The sequence below is a fragment of the Halichoerus grypus genome, chromosome 7, assembly GCF_964656455.1.
Source record: "Halichoerus grypus chromosome 7, mHalGry1.hap1.1, whole genome shotgun sequence".
In the NCBI taxonomy this organism is placed as follows: domain Eukaryota; kingdom Metazoa; phylum Chordata; class Mammalia; order Carnivora; family Phocidae; genus Halichoerus; species Halichoerus grypus.
This window is the reverse complement of record NC_135718.1, coordinates 150881634-150899330: the sequence shown is the minus strand read 5'-3', so window position 1 is coordinate 150899330 and position 17697 is coordinate 150881634. Positions and strand designations below refer to the sequence as shown.

General features: G+C 51.2%; 1 long non-coding RNA gene across 5 annotated transcripts; it reads right to left on the bottom strand.

The window, feature by feature from the left end:
* Positions 1 to 76: 76 nt before the first annotated feature.
* LOC118530965 (uncharacterized) lies at positions 77 to 17692 on the bottom strand. Of its 5 annotated transcripts, none has more exons than XR_013449991.1 (7): positions 10916 to 10998; positions 7869 to 8866; positions 6802 to 7156; positions 4053 to 5697; positions 3444 to 3782; positions 3071 to 3336; positions 77 to 822 (listed from the first exon to the last, which is right to left on the bottom strand). It is a non-coding gene; the product is annotated as an uncharacterized LOC118530965 (long non-coding RNA). The 5 variants fall into 5 exon arrangements; XR_013449993.1 differs by having other exon boundaries at positions 6802 to 7076; XR_013449992.1 differs by having other exon boundaries at positions 6802 to 8293; positions 8382 to 8866.
* Between the last annotated feature and the right edge of the window lie 5 nt (positions 17693 to 17697).

Sequence of the window (17697 nt, the reverse complement as noted above, 5' to 3'; positions counted from 1 at the left end):
GGAGTCCAGCTCCAGCCGGGGTGGGTCTCTCGTAGGAAAGGACGGCGTGGGCGAATGAGGAGACACAGACTCAGGATCAGGGTGCAAGCATCTCCTCCTGACAGCCTCGGAGGAACTTTATTTATATGTTAGGATATTTTTGTTTTTCCCTACTTTCATAACATGTGATTATGGTTTTTTTACAATTTATCAGGATAATCTTAGATCATTTTTTGGACTACACACATAGCCTTCTTTCATTTTTCCTTTGTAATGATTAACATGACCTTTATTGATTTCTGCTTATTGGCTTTCGCCAAAACTAAAAAACAGTACGCAAAGAGAAAGGTGCTAGACAGAGCGTGACCGTCTTGTTATTTTGTTCTATAGAAACTAATTCTTCGTGGAATTAGTTTCATTATGATTGCTTAGATAGGCGTAACTAAGATGAGTAGTCACTGTATCATGAAACCCCAGAAATATTCCCACAATTATAAAGATTGCCATAAACAAAATGAAAGAGAATAGCAGGAGCCAGCTGCGGAGTCTCCTGTTTTCAGGATCGTCCCCCATACTTGGACCTTTCAAACAGCATGAGTAGCTTGGCTCACGCCAAAATAGGTTTTATGCCTTAATAGGGATTGATGTCCCTTTCTCACCAGGAGGTGTTGGCAGGTGGTGCCCAGGTACAGAATTCTTCATCTCTGTGTCCCACAAGGTGACCCCTCTCACATTCCTCCTCTTGGCTTCTCCACTTGTCAAAGTCAGTCTATTCAATCTGCAAAGCTCCCAGGATCAAAAAAAGAAGAAATTCTTTCTTCAAGGAGCAGGGTAGGAAGGAGGCTGAATGAAACAATGACCACAGGTTAGGAACTGGGGTAAAAGGCGGGGAAGAGAAGAAAGGGAAGACAGGCAGGCAGGGGAAGGGATTTCCAAGAAGAGAATTCAGAAGAGTGAGTGGGCTAGAGGCCCCTTAAGGAAACTGAATCTGGGGGTAGAGGTGAACTGCCCTCTGGACCCCATGGAGGGGCAGGGAGAACGTTAGTGTCCGCAGCCTATTACCATGTTTCCTTGTGCCCTGTTACCCCCAGCACAGGCTGTTCCCGGAATAACTGTCAGATTCACAATTTTCATGCCTATTCCATGCTGTGTAGTGGAGATGCCGAGAAGACGAAAATGGGCTTTGGTCTTGTTCCATGGGTAAGACAGACACAGATGAAGGCCCTAATACAACATGCTCAGTACCCCCTCTAATCATTTAGTAGGCTTAGCTGCAGATTGTGACAATCGTGACTGAGCTCCCTGAGGGGTGGCAATTTATCCAGACCTCTTCTTCACTCTATCCTCAATGCCTAGAACAACACAAGGCACCTTAAAAATGCTCTGGGGGCACCTGGCTGCCTCAGTTGGTGGAACATGCAACTCTTGATCTCAGGGTTGTGGGTTCAAGTGCCACGTTGGGCATAGAGATGACTTACAGATAAAATCTTCTTTTAAAAATGCTCTGGGGGCACCTGGGTGGCTCAGTCGGTCAAGCGTCTGCCTTGAGCTCAGGTCATGATCCCAGGATCAAGCCCCACATCGGGCTCCCTGCTCAGTGGGGAGTCTGCTTCTCCCTCTCCCCCTTTCCCCCACCTGTGCGCTCTCTCTCTCTCTCTGACAAATAAATAAAATCTTTAAAAAAATGCTCTGTAAGGGGTGCCTGGGTGGTTCAGTCAGTTAAGCATCTGACTCTTGATTTTGGCTCAGGTCATGATTTCAGGGTCAGGGGATCAAGCCCTACACTGGGCTCCACACTGATTGTGGAGCCTGCTTAAGATTTTCTCTCCCTCTCTCTCTGCTCCTCCCACCCCCCACGTGCACACAGGCACGCGCTCTCTCTGTAAGGTTATAAAATGCTCTTTCAAGGAATGAGATAAATAAGCCGTGGGGATGAAAAGTACAGCATAGGAAATACAGTCAATGATATTGTAATAACTATGCATGAGACAGATGGTGACTGCACATATCGTGGTGAGCATTTCGTGATGTATATAAATGTTGAATCACTATGTTATACACCTGGAACTAATATTATATGTTAACTATATTTCAATTAAAATAGCAATAATAATAATAAATGCTCGGTAAACAGGAGTAGCTTAAATGAATGAAGAGGGGATCGCATATTTATATGCTTGATAGTGGGCAGACACCACAAGATTTTAAGCAGAAAAGTAACCCGAGCATTTCTTTCTTTCAGAACTCACCCCCTAGCAGCGTGATGCTGACCCTGCATCAGCAGGATGATCTGGAGGGGAGAGAGTGGGATAACCGGGAGGTGTGAGCACCTGGGCAGGTAGCAGTGGAAAACGAGGGTTCTGAATGACACCCAGCTTTCTGCCCCGGGCAACAGAAGGCCTGGGCAGGACCCCTAAGGACTGTGATACAAAAGAAGACGCCCCAGGACCCAGCAGCCCAGGACCCCGAGGAGAGCAGGCTGAGGACAACTCAAGTGAGGAGTAGCCCCTGGACTTAGCAATGAGGATGCGGCTGCTGGGGGCAGAGCAACCACACAGGGTCGAAGAGCAAGTGGTTGGTAAGGAACCAGAGACAGGGAGAGGAGAGATGTTCAGAAGTTGGCAGAGAAGAGGAAAGGGACACAGTGAGTCTGGACTGAGGCAGTGTCCTGCCACGGCCTATGGAACCCGGGAGAGGCCGCCCGTGACGCTGGAGGGGCACAGCCTGGGATTTCTGTCTCACGGCAGCTCCAGGCTTCGCTGAGGACATGGCCAAGGACGTCTGGGATGCCTCCTCAGTGGGCTCTGCAGGACCGAGTGGGCTGAGGGATGCACTTTCCCTCGGGGAGTCCCAAGAGTAAGCCGAGAGCCCAGGCACCAAGTCTGGGGCTGACCGTCGGAAGCTGGACAGCGCGGCCCTGGGAGGATGGCCCCAGAGCCCTCATTTCCTGCCCCCCAGAGACACCCCCTGCTGCAGACGATCCTGCCCTCGTTTTCTTCCACCACCCCAGAACGAGGAGGGCGGCAGGTGGGGATGCTGAGCTCCTGGACCAAGGCTGCCAGGGCGGGGGCCCACATAAGGAAGGGGTTACCTGAGCAGAGGGGCCTGGTGGGGATGGAGCTGGAGCTCTGGCTGACCGGCTTGCTGGCCATGCAGCGATAGCTGTCACTGACCCCGAGTCTCCAGGAGACACGGAGAGTGGTTCCCCCATGGGACATAACTGCCCCTGGCCGAGGGGTGCCCATCTGTACTGAACATCCTCTCTGGCCCGTCTCAGGGAGCAGATCAGGGTGATGTAACAGGCCCCATCTTTCGTGATCCGGGAGCTGACCGTGATATTGGGCTCCTGCAGCTTCTCTGTGCAAGAAAGGAAAGTTCGAGCTCTGAGAAGACTCTGGTCTGGCCAAGCAGGGGAGAGAGGAAAGGTCAAAGTTCAAACATGAGCCTTCCATCCCCTCCCTCACCGTAGACGCGCAGGGTGAAATCCTTGGTGATGTTGATCGGGGGACTATGCAGGGTGATCCAGGCTCTGTAGAGGCCCCCCTGCAGCCTCAGGGGCCTGATCTGAAGAGAGCAGCCTCGGTGGAGGGCACTCCACCGTCTGCTGAATGGTGCCTGAGTCCCGGCAGCCAGGACCCGTTGGCCTCCTGGCCCCGCTTGCATAATGGCAACAAGCTCTCCAGAGCTCCAGGTGACCTTTTCCACTTCCTGCCCAGCCGGGACCTCCAGGGGCAGAATGGCCAAGTCCCTGAGGAGACCGGTCACTGTCTCCCCCACCGTGTGCCCTCCCAGGATTCCTGGCCCTACAGACAGACAGAAAACCACAGCTTCAGCGCCAGGGTCTCCCCTACACACTCAGGGCCATGCAGGCCCCATCGAGCTCCTCCTGCCCAAACCCCTCCAGCCTCCACACTGGCTCCAGTGGGCCTCCCCCCCTCCCCTGATTGCACTGCCCCCAGCCGCCCACGCCACTCTCTCAAGGGTGTGCTCCCCGGGGCCTGAAGGGGACCCTGCCCTCCACCTCTGCCCACTTCAGAGCCGCGGTGCACGGTGCGTGCTCAGGTTCCGGGTACCTGGACACGAGGACGGCACTGAGACGGGGAGGGAGCTGCTGTTACTGACTGGGTTCTTGACCACGCAGGTGAAGGTCAGCGCCCTGTCCCCGAGCCTTGAGGAGACACTGAGGACAGACCCTCCACGAGACACAACAGTCCGGGTCCCAGGGGTAGCCAGCCGTAGGTCACAGAGCCTCCTCTGCTTTCGGCCTCACACGTCAGGATGAAGGTACAGTGTCCACTCTCACCGAGCCTAGAGCTCAGTGTGACACAGGGCCGGGCCAGCTGCTCTGTGGGCACAAAATGAACCAACCGAGGACTGCAGAACTGCCCTGGGCCCTCCCTTCACAGGGCAGAAGGCACAGGGCATTGGTGCCAAGACCCTGAATCATCCTGAGTACACACAAGGAGAAACAGAGGCAGAATCTGCCCACATCTATTCGAGAGCTTCGGGCTTTACGAGGCCCTGCCGCATAGCATCATTTGATTCCCAGAACCACCCTATGAAGTAGGTAGCAGAGGTTTTGCACCTACTCTGTTTAACAGGCTCGGAGAGCTTCAGGTAACTTGCCCAGAATCTCAGCTATTACATGATGATTCCATGTAAGACCCAAATCCAGTGGATCTGACCCCCAAGCCTGGGTTCCCACCCCAGCACTGACCACATGAAGGCCGTGTATGTGCACCCACACAGAACTGTGTTGTAATCTCTCTCCAGGAGGGGTCTCTGCCGTGCGCATCGAGCTTCCGGATGTCCGAGCTTCCGGATGCCGGACAAGGCTCCCAGAAGATATGGCCCTTGACCTTTGAGGGTTCTTCCACTCCCGTGTACTCCCTTCAACCTGCACCCCAACCCCTCTTCCCCCAGGACCAGGAGCTCAGATGCTTCCTTAAGGTTTCCACGTTGCCATTATTTGCCCTCCTGTGTCCCCAGGCCAGAGCCAGGGGGTTGGGGATTGGCAGGAAGAGAAGCTAAAGGAGTGGATAGTCAGGACAGGCTCAACAAAGCCACAGGGTGTGGAAGAAGACCTCTGTTATTCGGCCTCAGCCCTGGGGCCCACCTGACGGCAGCCCCAGAGGCAGCTCAACTGGGCAAAAATAGGACCCCACGGCCCAGAATGTCCCCCAGGGGGAAGGCAGGCTGAGTAACTTTCTGCTGCCTCTCCCCGTGTGGTCTTCTGGAACCCAAACCCTCCCCCATGACTCCTTCTGCGGGCCCTTTTCCCCTCAGCATCCTCTCAAGCTCAAGCCCGTAAATGCAGTGACAAACCAGACACACAGGATGTGGCGTCGAGGTGCCTGAGTTCTATTCCTGGCTCTGCCACTTTCTACCTCTGTGTTACTTCTCTCTGAGACTAGTTTCAGCAGCCCAGCAAGAAAAACCCCTCTGCTGCCTGCTGCAGGGCTGTCGTGAGGCTCCAGTGACTTGGGGAACTCCGTGAGAAGGACAAAAGGCTGGCCTGTTACTTCGCTGTAGCCGCTCCACTGGAGCAGAGTGAGAGGGGCTCTCCCCGCAGCCCTGGACCACCCTAGGGAACAGTCCCACCGAGGTCCCAGAAGCCCCGGTGTGCCCTCGAGCTGTCTGCGAACAGGCCATGGCCAGGCCAGGCGTGATGTATGGCGGAGACGCTCTCTCCCCAGGAAGCAAGTCCATCTCCCCACACTAAAAAAAAAAAAAAAAAAAAAAAGCCTCATCAAATAGGAATATTTCCTATAACATGACTCAAGCCTGAAAAGCTTCTCTGCTTTCCCTCCATCAGTTCGCTTCCCCGTGTTCATCCTCACGCGTAACTGTACCCTTTTGCTTCCCAGTGTGGGGGAGCACCTCGGCCAGGTCCCTCAGGTCCCTCAGGCCCCTCAGGCAAAGCCTGGAACCACAGCTGAACTGAGTCTTGGCAAAGTGCCCTGTGATCCTCCCAGAACCCGAGAGGATGGTGGCCCGTGAGACCCTGAAACCATCTCCGCCGACCTCACTTTCTCCCCTGGGAGGCACTGGTGAGTCAGTGTCTCATGAGGAAGGAGCTTCCTGCCCCCCCTGCTCGGAGCAGAGCTGCAGACCCCGCCCCCTCACAGCGGTCTAGAGCTGCTTCTCCGGCTACCGGCTTCCCAGCACCTGCATTGTGGTCAACTGGCCCCTTCTGTCATTCTTTCTGGTGTGAGGGACCTGGGGTACTCTTTCACACTCTATATGAGGAATAAGCGTCTGAATCTACAATCGGCTTATTGTAGCCCTCCTGGCTGAATCAGCCCGCCCTCCTCGCTGCGGGGTACCTGCCACCCGCCTCTAGGTCTCCCTTGCAGTTTTCCCTCCTGAAACAATTTGTAAGCATCTTTAAGCAATATTCCTGTACACTCCTGTACCTCTGTCCAGAGTGTCCCAACGCTCTTTCTCAGGAGCTTATTCTCACCAGATGGGAGTGTTCCTATTTTAGCATCGAGGAAGCTCAAGAGCACTCAAGTGGCACGACTGAGTTCTTGGGGCTGAAGTCCCCATTCTCTGCCCCCTACACACCCGGGGGTTCTGCTGCCGTTGGCCTGGGGCACGTCCTGGGCCTTGTCGTTGTTCAGGAGACTTTCCCAGGCCACTCTGCTTTACATGGTTTGTTGTGGTTTTTTTTTTATAGTGAGCACATACTAGCCTTGTCATCAGAGAAAGTGTAAATGTTACTAAACGAGATGTGGGAAAGGCTGTGAGAAAGCCTGAAAGATGGGCACCGCCCCACACCCATTGCTGCCCACCCACCGTGTGGACGGGGGGGACACTCACCATAGACTAGCAGCTGGTACTCCCGGGTGCGGGTGATGCGGGAGCTCCTCAGGTTCATGTGGGCTCGGTAAGGCCCCGCATCCTTCCAGCTCAGGTTGCTGATCTGCAGGGAGTGGCCTGGGCCCACCACATTCACACGACCTCGGTACCGGGTCTCCGCCTCATAAAAGGTGTCTGGCCCTCCTGCTTCTTTCTGCCCAGGTTACAATGGCTCTGGCCATGGAGATGGACCAGGATATCCAAGAGATGCTCTCCACCGGTTCCCCGGCCTGCAGCTGCAGGGGCAGAGTGACAGACCCCCCGAGGGTCCCAGTTACCATCACAGGGTCTGGGTCCTCTCCGGAAACACCTGTCCCTGCAGAGACACAGATCAGAAGCCTCAGGGGCAGCCTGACTAAGCCAGAGGCTCACAACAGGCCTGAGAGAGTTCAGGTAAGTAATTATTATTCCCATTTTATAGATGAGAAAACAGAGACCCAAAGAAATTAGGTGGCTTGCTCCAGACCACATAGCTAGTTGGTGGTAGAACAGGAACACAAGTCAGCCCCTTCCCTTTATGCCGAAGTGGTCTTCTTCAGCATTTACATTAACTAATTCACATATAATACAATAATTAACGGATGCTGTGCTAGGGTTGCAGATGCTGAGTGGAATGGAGAGAAAGGAAAATTCTCGGGAGGTGCCTGGGGGGACAATCTCTGCTGTTACTCTGAACCACCCTCTTGCTGATCCAGGCAATAGGATCAGAACTCACTTAGCCCAGCCCCACCGCAGCAGAAACCACCTTGTAGCATCCCCATCATTGCTTGTTCAGACACGGCTGAACAGAAGCCAGCTCTGAGGCTCCGCCTGGGTTCTGGGAACATCTTTCTAGAAGGAAGGCTAGTGCTGGGCTGGCCAAGCAAGTTGAAGGGTAGTCAGGGGACAGTCATTCAGTACCAGGCTACTTGGGAGAAGAGCATAAGCACCAGGGCACCCATCAGACTGCTCGAGTTCAAACCCTTGCTAAGTACCAGCTCTGTGACCTTGGGAGGTGCCTTATGCTCTCTGAGTCCTGGCTTTCTCACCTGTGAAGCAGGGAGTGCCATCTTCCAGGATTTTGTGAGGGTTAAATGAGATAATGCAAGTAAGTGCCTCACTGTTGGTGTTATAAAGATTCTTGATGGCGCCGGGACAACTTGGTGACTGCACCTTGTTTGCATCCTCACCAAAACTAGCCAGCACCCTGGTCGAGAAATGCAGAAAGACCAGGGCTCAAGAGCGTGACCGTTGGAGTATATTTGCAACACTGACACGCCGTCCCAGGAAACAGAAAGTCTGAAACTGACCCAGGTGCCGCACGGCGGTTTAGAAAGAAAAGGCTGCCTGGCTCAGGGAAGGATCTGCGTCCTGACTCAGAGTGGGATGCAGAAGCGCCAGCCGCATCACAGTTTGCAGGCCAGGTGGTGAGTCTCTTTGTCAAAAGTTGACCCGAGAAGTCCTGTGACAGTAGCTGTGGGGACGAGGGGTGGGAGAGGGGTTGCTGTCCTGTGGGAGCAGGCACCCCAAGCTGGGGGCAGGCGGGCGTCCTGTGCACCCACCGCAGAATGCACTCGAGAGCCTGGCGTCCACTTCTTCTGGAGCATCGTGCGTGCCGGAGGAAGCATACCGAGGCGGAAGGTGTCGGCCTCAGCTGCGCCCTCCTCGCCCCACACTGGGCCCAGGGCCTGAAATCCAGCTGAGGACCCCACCGCAACTGAACCGCGGGGCCCCTCCCTGAACCCTCCAGCGCAGTAGCTCATCGGGCTAATTCAAGCGCTGCTCCCGCGCTGGGCTCCCTGCTCCTGGTCCAGCCAAGCCCCCCCCACCCCGGTTTCCTCCAGCCTGTGCTTATTTGGTTTTAAGCATTTACTTCACCCCGATTCATACAGATGCTGTGTGCGTGTCTTTCCGCATGGCTCACAAGCTCACGAAGGGGAGAAGATGGAAGGGAATTAATATCTGAGTGAGGAGGGCAGGCCGGTGCGTTAGGCTCAGGGTTAGCTGCCGTGGACGTGTGTGGAACTTCGTGGTCCGAATCCTGATTCTGGATTCAAGTGAGGGGAGACACAGAGGGATCTGGTCAGGACACGAATTCCAAATGCCAGACACCGCGCCAAGTAGGGTAAACACATCATTTATCTAACTTCCCAACAAACTTGTAAGGTGGGTTTCTTCCCACTTAAAAGATAAAGATCATGAGACACAAAGAGCTTAAGAAACTTGCCCAAAGTCACCAGCTCGGAAGCAGCAGAGTCCACGTGAAGATCCAAGTTCACCGGACCCCAAAGCTGGTCCTCTGTTAGCGACGCTGTGCGGCCAGCAATGGGCTTTCATCGTATTTAATTCTTCCCCGGGACCTGCTGACCCCCCTTCCCACCACACACCCAGCACATGACCTGGCACACAAGAGCCCCAGTAGATGTTTCCAGAACTGAACTGAAGAACTGTGAACATTTTTTAAGGCAGGACCTGTCTTACCCTTTATTTGGCCATATGCCCGGGAGATGCCCCTGTGGGCAGGGACCACCGAGGGCCTGGCCTGGACGCCATGGAGAGAGACAAGTTCGCAGATGAGCTTGCTCTGTGCGGGGAAGGAAAGGGGGTGAGGGGGACCCTGCCGGAATCTCCACACCGGTTCTGCTGCCTTGGCCAAGGACACTGTTCTCTGAGTTTCCACGGTGCCGCTGCGTTCCCACAGCCGGCCAGGCGGATTACCAGCCAGGCACCAGAAGATGTCACCTAGTCTCCCTGAGCCTCCGTCCGTCATCCATAAAATGTGTGTAATCCTGTCTGCCTTATCTATATCACAAGTCTGATGCAGGGATCAGAGGTATTTTGTTTGTTTTTTTTTAACTTAAGTAAAGGTTCTTTATAAACTGTGATAGGGGCCAAGGGCAGGCCACCCCAAGATGGGCCACTTGGGCATATTGATTATTTAAATAAGTTACCTAAGAGCCAGTGAGCACAAGGACACTCAGACCCTCCTCTGTCCCCTGAAAGCAGGAAACAAATCTCCCGTGTGAAAGGCAGCCTGGCTGGACCAGGAGGTAAAGAGTATCCTGTTCACCAGAGGTGGGAAATTTAGAGCCGAGAACACTTACAAACAACCCTTGTTACCTTTTTTTTTTAACTAATTCACTCCCCCAGCCCAAAGTCTGTTTAGAACTCCCTACTAATTGAAGCTCCCAAAGTTAAGTTTTCTTTGTCCTGTCAATTCCTCACAGATTTATTGTCTCTTTGTTTAAAAAGTACAAAAACTGCTTCCTCGGTCATTTTTTTAGGCCTCAATTTCATTATTGGGCTTCCATGCACACGTTGTAAAACTTTGGGGTTTTTTTCCTCCTGTTCATCTGTCTCACATAAATTTAGTTCTTAGTTCAGGTAGGAGACCTTGAGGGTGGAGAAGAATTTTTCCTTCCCTTCACTGCCAAGTTTTAAATGTACCAAGGGATTCATCAGCAGGCTTAGGGGACCCCCAAGGGGACAGTCCTGAGGCAGGTGATCTTTGTAATCACACACGCTGGTTTTCCCCTGAAGGAGAATGAAAGCGAAAGCTTGAAACTCTGGAGAGCAAGATCAGAGCCCGGCCCCTCATGCAGATTTCTCAAACCCTTCGTTCCCCTGACTCCAGTTCCCAAGCCTGTCTCTTGCCACCACTCAGGTCGTCGGGGACAGGAGAAAGCAGTAAGAATCTAGAGGGACAGAAACAGCTGCTAAGTGCCATCCCCTACTGAGGTCATTTATGGGACACAGAAAGCCCAATTCAGGATGAAAGATCACTCCCGGGGGCTGGCGGGAGAGGGAGGAGCGGCAAAGAGACGTTAGAGGATCATGATTGAAACGGCAAGATGCAGATGGGGCAGGTCCTCAATCTCATGCCTCCACCATCAGCCTGTGTGGGGATGCCCGGGGCTCCCTGTGAATCATTAGCAGAAGAAATGTGAGAGTGACAAGGACACAGTATGGGCCTGCATGGTCTGAGATGGTAGCACGTGCAACGCGCACACGCACACGCACACACGCACAGGCCTGGCTCCCAGAAATGTGCAGGCAGGTAGAGGTGCCTGGGAGGTAGCGGCAGGGATAGACTTACCCGTGAAAAGACCAAGCACGAGCAAGGACACCGGTAGAGAAAGAGCCATAATTGTCACCCGCAGACTGACCTGCCTCAGGCCCACGGGGAATGTGTAAATCTCAGCCCACAAACATTTCCTCTTTTCAGAGTTCACCACAATAATCACATGTCGCTTTAGAGTCAAAAGATGTAGAAATGAGGGGACATATGAGAAAGGCCAGGGGAACTATTTCAAAGCCAAACCTGACAATGTCACAGCCATGCTTTAAACCCTTCGGGGGTCCCCCATCCCCTACAAGGTAAAGTCAGGCTCGCAGTCCTGGGGGACGAGGCTTTTCCTGTTCTCTTGCTTCTTGCCAACCTTGGCCTTGTGCCGTGTCACCACGTCTCCCATCTTGGACTCCAGTCACCGCAGACTGTTTCTAGAGTCTCCCCAAAAACCCCCCTAGGATTTCTCAGCCCTGTAAATTGGCCCCTGCAAATCTGCTTCCTGGATTGTCCCAGTCTCTGCCACCTGCCTCACCTACCTCACCCTAGCCTTCCTTTCTCACCCTTCAATTCCCAGTGACTTGCTCAGGGTCAGCACACAGTAGGGGCTTGGCACCTCCATGCTTGCTGAGTGCGTGGGCAGACACTGAGTCAGCAGGCAGAGAAGAGCGAGCCCAGAGTGGCTCAAGGACAGAAAGGCAGAAGGCACAGGCTTCTGGCGGTAGCTTCTTTAGCACAGACACAAGGCTGGAAGAATCCAGGGGACAAGACCTTAGGAACCACCTCTACCTCCAACCACGAATGACCAGGTCAGATATTTTTTTTTTAGATTTTATTTATTTATTTGACAGAGAGAGACACAGCGAGAGAGGGAACACAAGCAGGGGGTGGGAGAGGGAGAAGCAGGCTTCCCGCGGAGCAGGCAGCCCCATGCGGGGCTCGATCCCAGGACCCTGAGATCATGACCTGAGCCGAAGGCAGACGCTTAACGACTGAGCCACCCAGGCACCCCGACTAGGTCAGATATTTTGCTATTTTGCACTTTTGGTGGTATGATTGAAGGAGTTGCATGAAAGTCCTAATCTAAGGGTAGAGGGAGAGAAACGGGAAGCACAGGGGTGGCGCCCCCTTCCCCTCTTTTCTACACCAAATAGTCCCCATGGCTTTGCTGGGCCATGCAGACTGTTGACATCTCCATGAGGATGTCATTGTGACTAGTGTCTCCTGTCAGGCCCCTTACTTCTCAGATTTTGACAAGCATCTCCCTGGCATTCGGTGCATGGAGGTCAGGTGCCCCAAAAAGATTGAAGAGAATACACTTGCTTTTAAGAAGGTTACCAATCACCTCCCTTTGGTCACAGCCTATAGACCCTTTGGTCTTTATCTTATAGGACCACCAGTTAAATTTGACACTGAGACCCTCCCTGTTTGAAATTCTCTCCTCTCCTGGACTTTTGGAAGGCAGCTTTGCTCCCACTATACCACCAACGCTCTCCTGGACTTCTGAATACTACTCTCACTGAGTTCTCCTCGCTCATCTATTCGCCATACATACAAGCCTGGGGCCTAGGCGTGCAGAGATGAAAGGAAGTCTCTGCAACCATGTTGCTCACAGGCTAGTAGGAAAGAAAACCATGTTGATGGAAAGGCAAAGTAATGCAGGATGGTTTAGCCTCAGGGTTGGGTACAGTGGGGTGGATATGAAGCTTTCTGACTTGTATCATGCCTCTGCTGCTTACTTATGATCTCAGCAAACTACTTCCCAGGCAATAAGACTTCCCCATTACTATTTATTTCCTTGAAGATGGTTTTTGTGCATTAAAAAATTATCCCTAGACTATATTGCCTTTAAGAATTCATATTCGGGCGCCTGGGTGGCTCCGTCCTTAAGCGTCTGCCTTTGGCTCAGATCATGATCCCAGGATCCTGGGATCGAGCCCCGCATCCGGCTCCCTGCTCCGCGGGAAGCCTGCTTTCCCCTCTTCCACTCCCCCTGCTAGTGTTCCCTCTCTCACTGTGTCTTTCTCTGTCAAATAAATAAATGAGATCTTTATTAAAAAAAGAATTCATATTCAATTTACAAAAAAAAAAAATTAAAAACCTTGGCCAGCCTTAAGGGCAGTTCAGCTTATAAATCATATTCCATTTATAAATCTGGCAGCCCTTAACCTCCTTTTGGGTGGCTATTGGTAATATTTGACTCACTTTACAAATTTATGAATTGATTTCTTTAAGGCCTTTAAATCTCACTATTGAATGTAATTTATTTAGGTTCCTTTTAATTTCTTTTTTCTCAGAGTTGAAAACAGATTTTATGATATAGCTCTTCTGCTTGTTTTTCTTTTTTTAAGATATAAATATATTTTTAGTACTATTATTTTTATTCCAGGAGAGTTAACATACAGGATTATGTTAGTTTCGGGTGCAGAGTATTGTCATTCAGCACTTCATGCATCACCCTGTGCTCATCACAACAGGTGCACAGCTTCATCCCCATCACCTGTTTCCCCCACCCCCCCACTCACCTTGGATAAAGTACTTGAATCAATAAATAAGATTCCCCATATATTTAAAGAAGGCTTGTAAATCTAGTACACTAAGCTTATATGTAGGGTAATTCTTAAGTTGTCTTCAAATACTTCATATAGACTTAGATTCAACTGTAATAGTGCTGTGCGGTGACAGGTGGCCGCATGTACGGTGAACATAATGTATAGACATGTCCAATCATGATGTTGTACGCCCAAAACTCATGTAACATTGTGTGCCAACTGTACTTCAGTAAAAATTTATTAATTAAAATAAAATAAAATCACAAATGCAAATCAATTATTCAAATACATAGTTCAAATCAGAACCACAAACGATTACTTTAATAAGCTAGATGTCTCAAATAATACATATATGTAAACAAAAAGTACTAACTGATACCTTGAACATGCCTACTCTGAATTCCTTATCTTTCCACGACTGAAAGATTCATAAAGGACACATTTATGTCATCTCTACTCCAGCTATTTTCTGGGGCACCTGCCCCATCAACTAAGGTTGCTTAACGACTGCTTAAGGTTGCTTAACGAAACATCACTGAGACATCAACTGTTGGTACCTACCCAGGTCTCTTTACCTGCTTTGTTGACGTCCTCTAAAAGGCTGGTCTCAGGTGCCTGGGTGGCTCAGTCCGTTAAGCATCCAACTCTTGGTTTCAGCTCAGGTCATGATCTCATGGTTGTGGGATGGAGCTCCTTTGGTCTCTGCGCTCAGTAGGGAGTCTGCTTGAAGATTCTCTCCCTCTGCTCCTCCCCCCCACTTGCTCGAGTGTGTGCGTGTGTGTGCAAGCGCTCTTTCTCTCTCTAATAAACAAATAAATCTAAAAAATAAAAAGGCTGGTCTCATAGCCCATGTCCCTCAATTCAACTTGCCACGCTGTGATATCACCAAATTCTTTCTTCGCTTTACTGTAACTATAGCACTTGATTTGATGCTGCATTTCTTTTACTTCTTAAGATATTTAACTATCTTTCCACTTAGGTGTAAAAAGCTTTAAGCTTGCCAAAATTCTGTATTCTTTTCATATTCTTCCAATCTGCAGGAGTATAAACACGTTAAAACCCCCACATAATATTAAAAGTGAAGTCAAAAAAATACAGTTGTGTAAAACGCAGAGTCATCTTAATTGCAAAGTTAATGAAGGGCTGGTTAGGGGCTGGTGGTGAATTTATGCAGCGGAACTTGGGACAGTAGCTGTAGGATCCAAATCAAAGCCCAGGCTGGGATCTGATGCTGCCTGGGGGCAATGCCCAGTAGATGGGTGATTCTGGTGAACGTGCTGGTGCCTGGCTGGACTCCCGGGACAGCAGAAGGAATTCCAGAAATTTTCCAGTCATTTGCTCACATTTGCTGACCTGGACCAAGGACACGGAGAAACTGGAAATGCCAAACTCAATTTGCCTCCTCCCTGATTCCCAGCACGAGATGCCTTTTCATCCACGGCTCAATGAGAATATTAGCCTTCACTGTGTGAAGACAAAGACTGGCTGAGTCCAGGACCCATTTGCCAACTGCATTATATCAAAATTCATATTCTTTTAGGTTTTTTACTGTACGTAAATGCTAATACTTCAATTGGATTCTATGTATCACAAGACTGTCCACCTGTGTTCACCACTACCAGGGTTATTCCAGTGACGTTTACCTTCAGTTTCTTCATCTCTAAAATGAGGGCAATAAGAGCACCAACCAAATAAGGTTGGCTTAAGGATTAAAATAAAACATATGTAAAGCGCCAAGCGTCACTCATAGTCATTACTCAATAAATGTTAGCAATGATTTTTATTATCATCGGTATCTTCGAACCGTCTCCCACCTTTGTCCTCTCCTCCCACCAGAGTGTGACTGCTCTCGTGCTCTTACCTGGGCTCCTTAACACCCTCCTACCTGTCCTCTTATCACAGTCCCATCGCTTCCATGCCCTCCCCTCTGCTGCTGGAATAAGCTTCCAAACGGGTCCTTGAATAACACTGCACCCCTGCTTAAAAATACCTGCTAGATGGGAGATGGGCATTAAGGGGACGCACGTGATGTGATGAGCTCTGTGTGTTATATGCAACTGATAAATTATTGAACACTACATCGGAAACTAATGGTGTACTATATGTTGGCTAACTGAATTTAAATTAAAAAAAAAAAAAACACCCGCTAGATGCTCTTTGCCTCTAGTCTGAAGTCTTGGTGAGTTCACGCTGCCCTAACAGCAATACCAGAGACTGGGCAGCTTATAAATAGCAGAACTTGACTTCTGACAGTTCTGACAGCCGCGTGGAAGTCACGGGGTCGAGGCACCAGCAGATTCAGTGTCTGGTGAGGCCCCACCTCCTGCTTCATAGCCCGTGTCTTGGCACTGTCACCTCACATGGCAAGAGGGGCGGAGGAGCACTCTGGCGTCGCTTTCATAAAGACCCCAATTCTGTTCCTGATCTACGCTCATGACCCAATCACCTCCCAAAGGCCCCACCTCCTCACACTATCCCCTTGGAGATAAGACTTCAACATATGAATTTGGGTGGTGCGGGGGCCAGGGGGGAGACACACAAACTTTGAGTCCATGGCACCTGGGTTATAAAACCCTTTATCTGGGCTGTGGAAACTGCTCCCAGCCACGTGTCCCGCAATTCGCTCTAGGCAGCCATGCTCTAGCCACAGGGCCAGGACTAGCGGGACGCAAGAGAGGAGCCTGCCACACCAAATTTAAGGAGGTCCTCACTCTCAGGCTTGCACGGGTGCCAGGTTGTGACCAGACTCTGAAGATGACCTCTGATGGGAGATGCCTGCCATCCTCATTGTCCCCTCTCTCCCTCCTTCCTCCCAGAGGTCCTGGGCTCAAATTCTTTTTTTTTTTTTTTAAGATTTTATTTATTTGACAGAGACACAGCGAGAGAGGGAACACAAGCAGGGGGAGTGGGAGAGGGAGAAGTAGGCCTCCCGCGGGAGCCCGATGCGGGGCTCAATCCCAGGACCCTGGGATCATGACCTGAGCCGAAGGCAGACGCTTAACAACTGAGCCACCCAGGCACCCTGGGCTCAAATTCTTATTTATAAAACTCAAAATAAGCCCCTTAGCCTCTCTGTACCTTGGCTTCCTCATCTATAAAATGGGGGTGATAAAAATACCTATCTCATAAAGCTGTTGTGTGGACTAAATGCGTCCGTGCGTATCAGGTGTTAGGGGAGGGTCTAGCACCTGACACACACTCACTGAATATCACCCAAAACCACCCACTCCACTTTCCTGAAGTTTTCTTTCCAAGTCCTCTCCTGCTACAGCCTAAACATATAATCTGAATCTCAAGACACCAAGTTACAGTTTAACCAGCCACTCTACATCAACTATTAAAAAAGTCAGTTCCCGGGGCACCTGGGTGGCTCAGTCGGTTAAGCGTGCGACACTTGATCTCGGTTCAGGTCTTGATCTCAGCGTTGTGAGTTAGAGCCCCACATTGGGCTCCACACTGGGCATGAAGCCTATTCAGAAAAAAAGTCAGTTTCCCACAACAAGATAAAGGGAATGATGCTGTCCCCCAACCGGCCAAGTGCACAGCTGCCCCGGCCACATCCATCCTCAAGGCAGCTTTGACGGCGCTTCCTTCCTCCCAGTTAAAAGCCTCTTGGTCGTGTGTGACATGAAGCCAGTGCAAACTGGCTTGAGCAGAACAGTGAATGCATCGGACCATGCTACTTGTAATCCATTGCTAGGTAACAAGTTACAGAACTTAGCAGCTTAAAATAAGCGTTTATCATCTCACAGTCTCTGCGGATGAGCAGTCCAGGCACAGCATAGCTGGTGCCCCTGGGTCCGGGTCTCTCACAAAGTGCCCGTCAAGGCGTGGGCAGGGTTGCCAACCTCCCCGGGCAAGCACTGCCAGTCTCACCGGGGGCTCTCGGCAGCCTCAAGTCCTCATCAACCGTCGACGGAGACCTCAGGTCCTTGCTGGGTTTGGGCTGGCAGTCTCCCTGGCTCCTTGTCTCGAAGCCTTTAGCTCACAACACAATACCCAGCTCCTGGCAAAAGGAGCTGGGGGAGGGGGAGAGAGAGACACGGAGATGGAAGACACAAACTTCTGTCACCTAATCTCAGAAGTGACAGCTTCTCACTGCTGCCACATTCTACTCAGCAGCAGCAAGCCAGGATACCCACCCCACACTGAGAAGAGGCGACTACAAGGGCACCCGGCTGGCTCCGTCGGTAGAGCAAGCGACTCTTGATCTCAGGACCCCTTCCCCAGCCCGACCAAGTGGGAGGAGTCTGTGGTGCC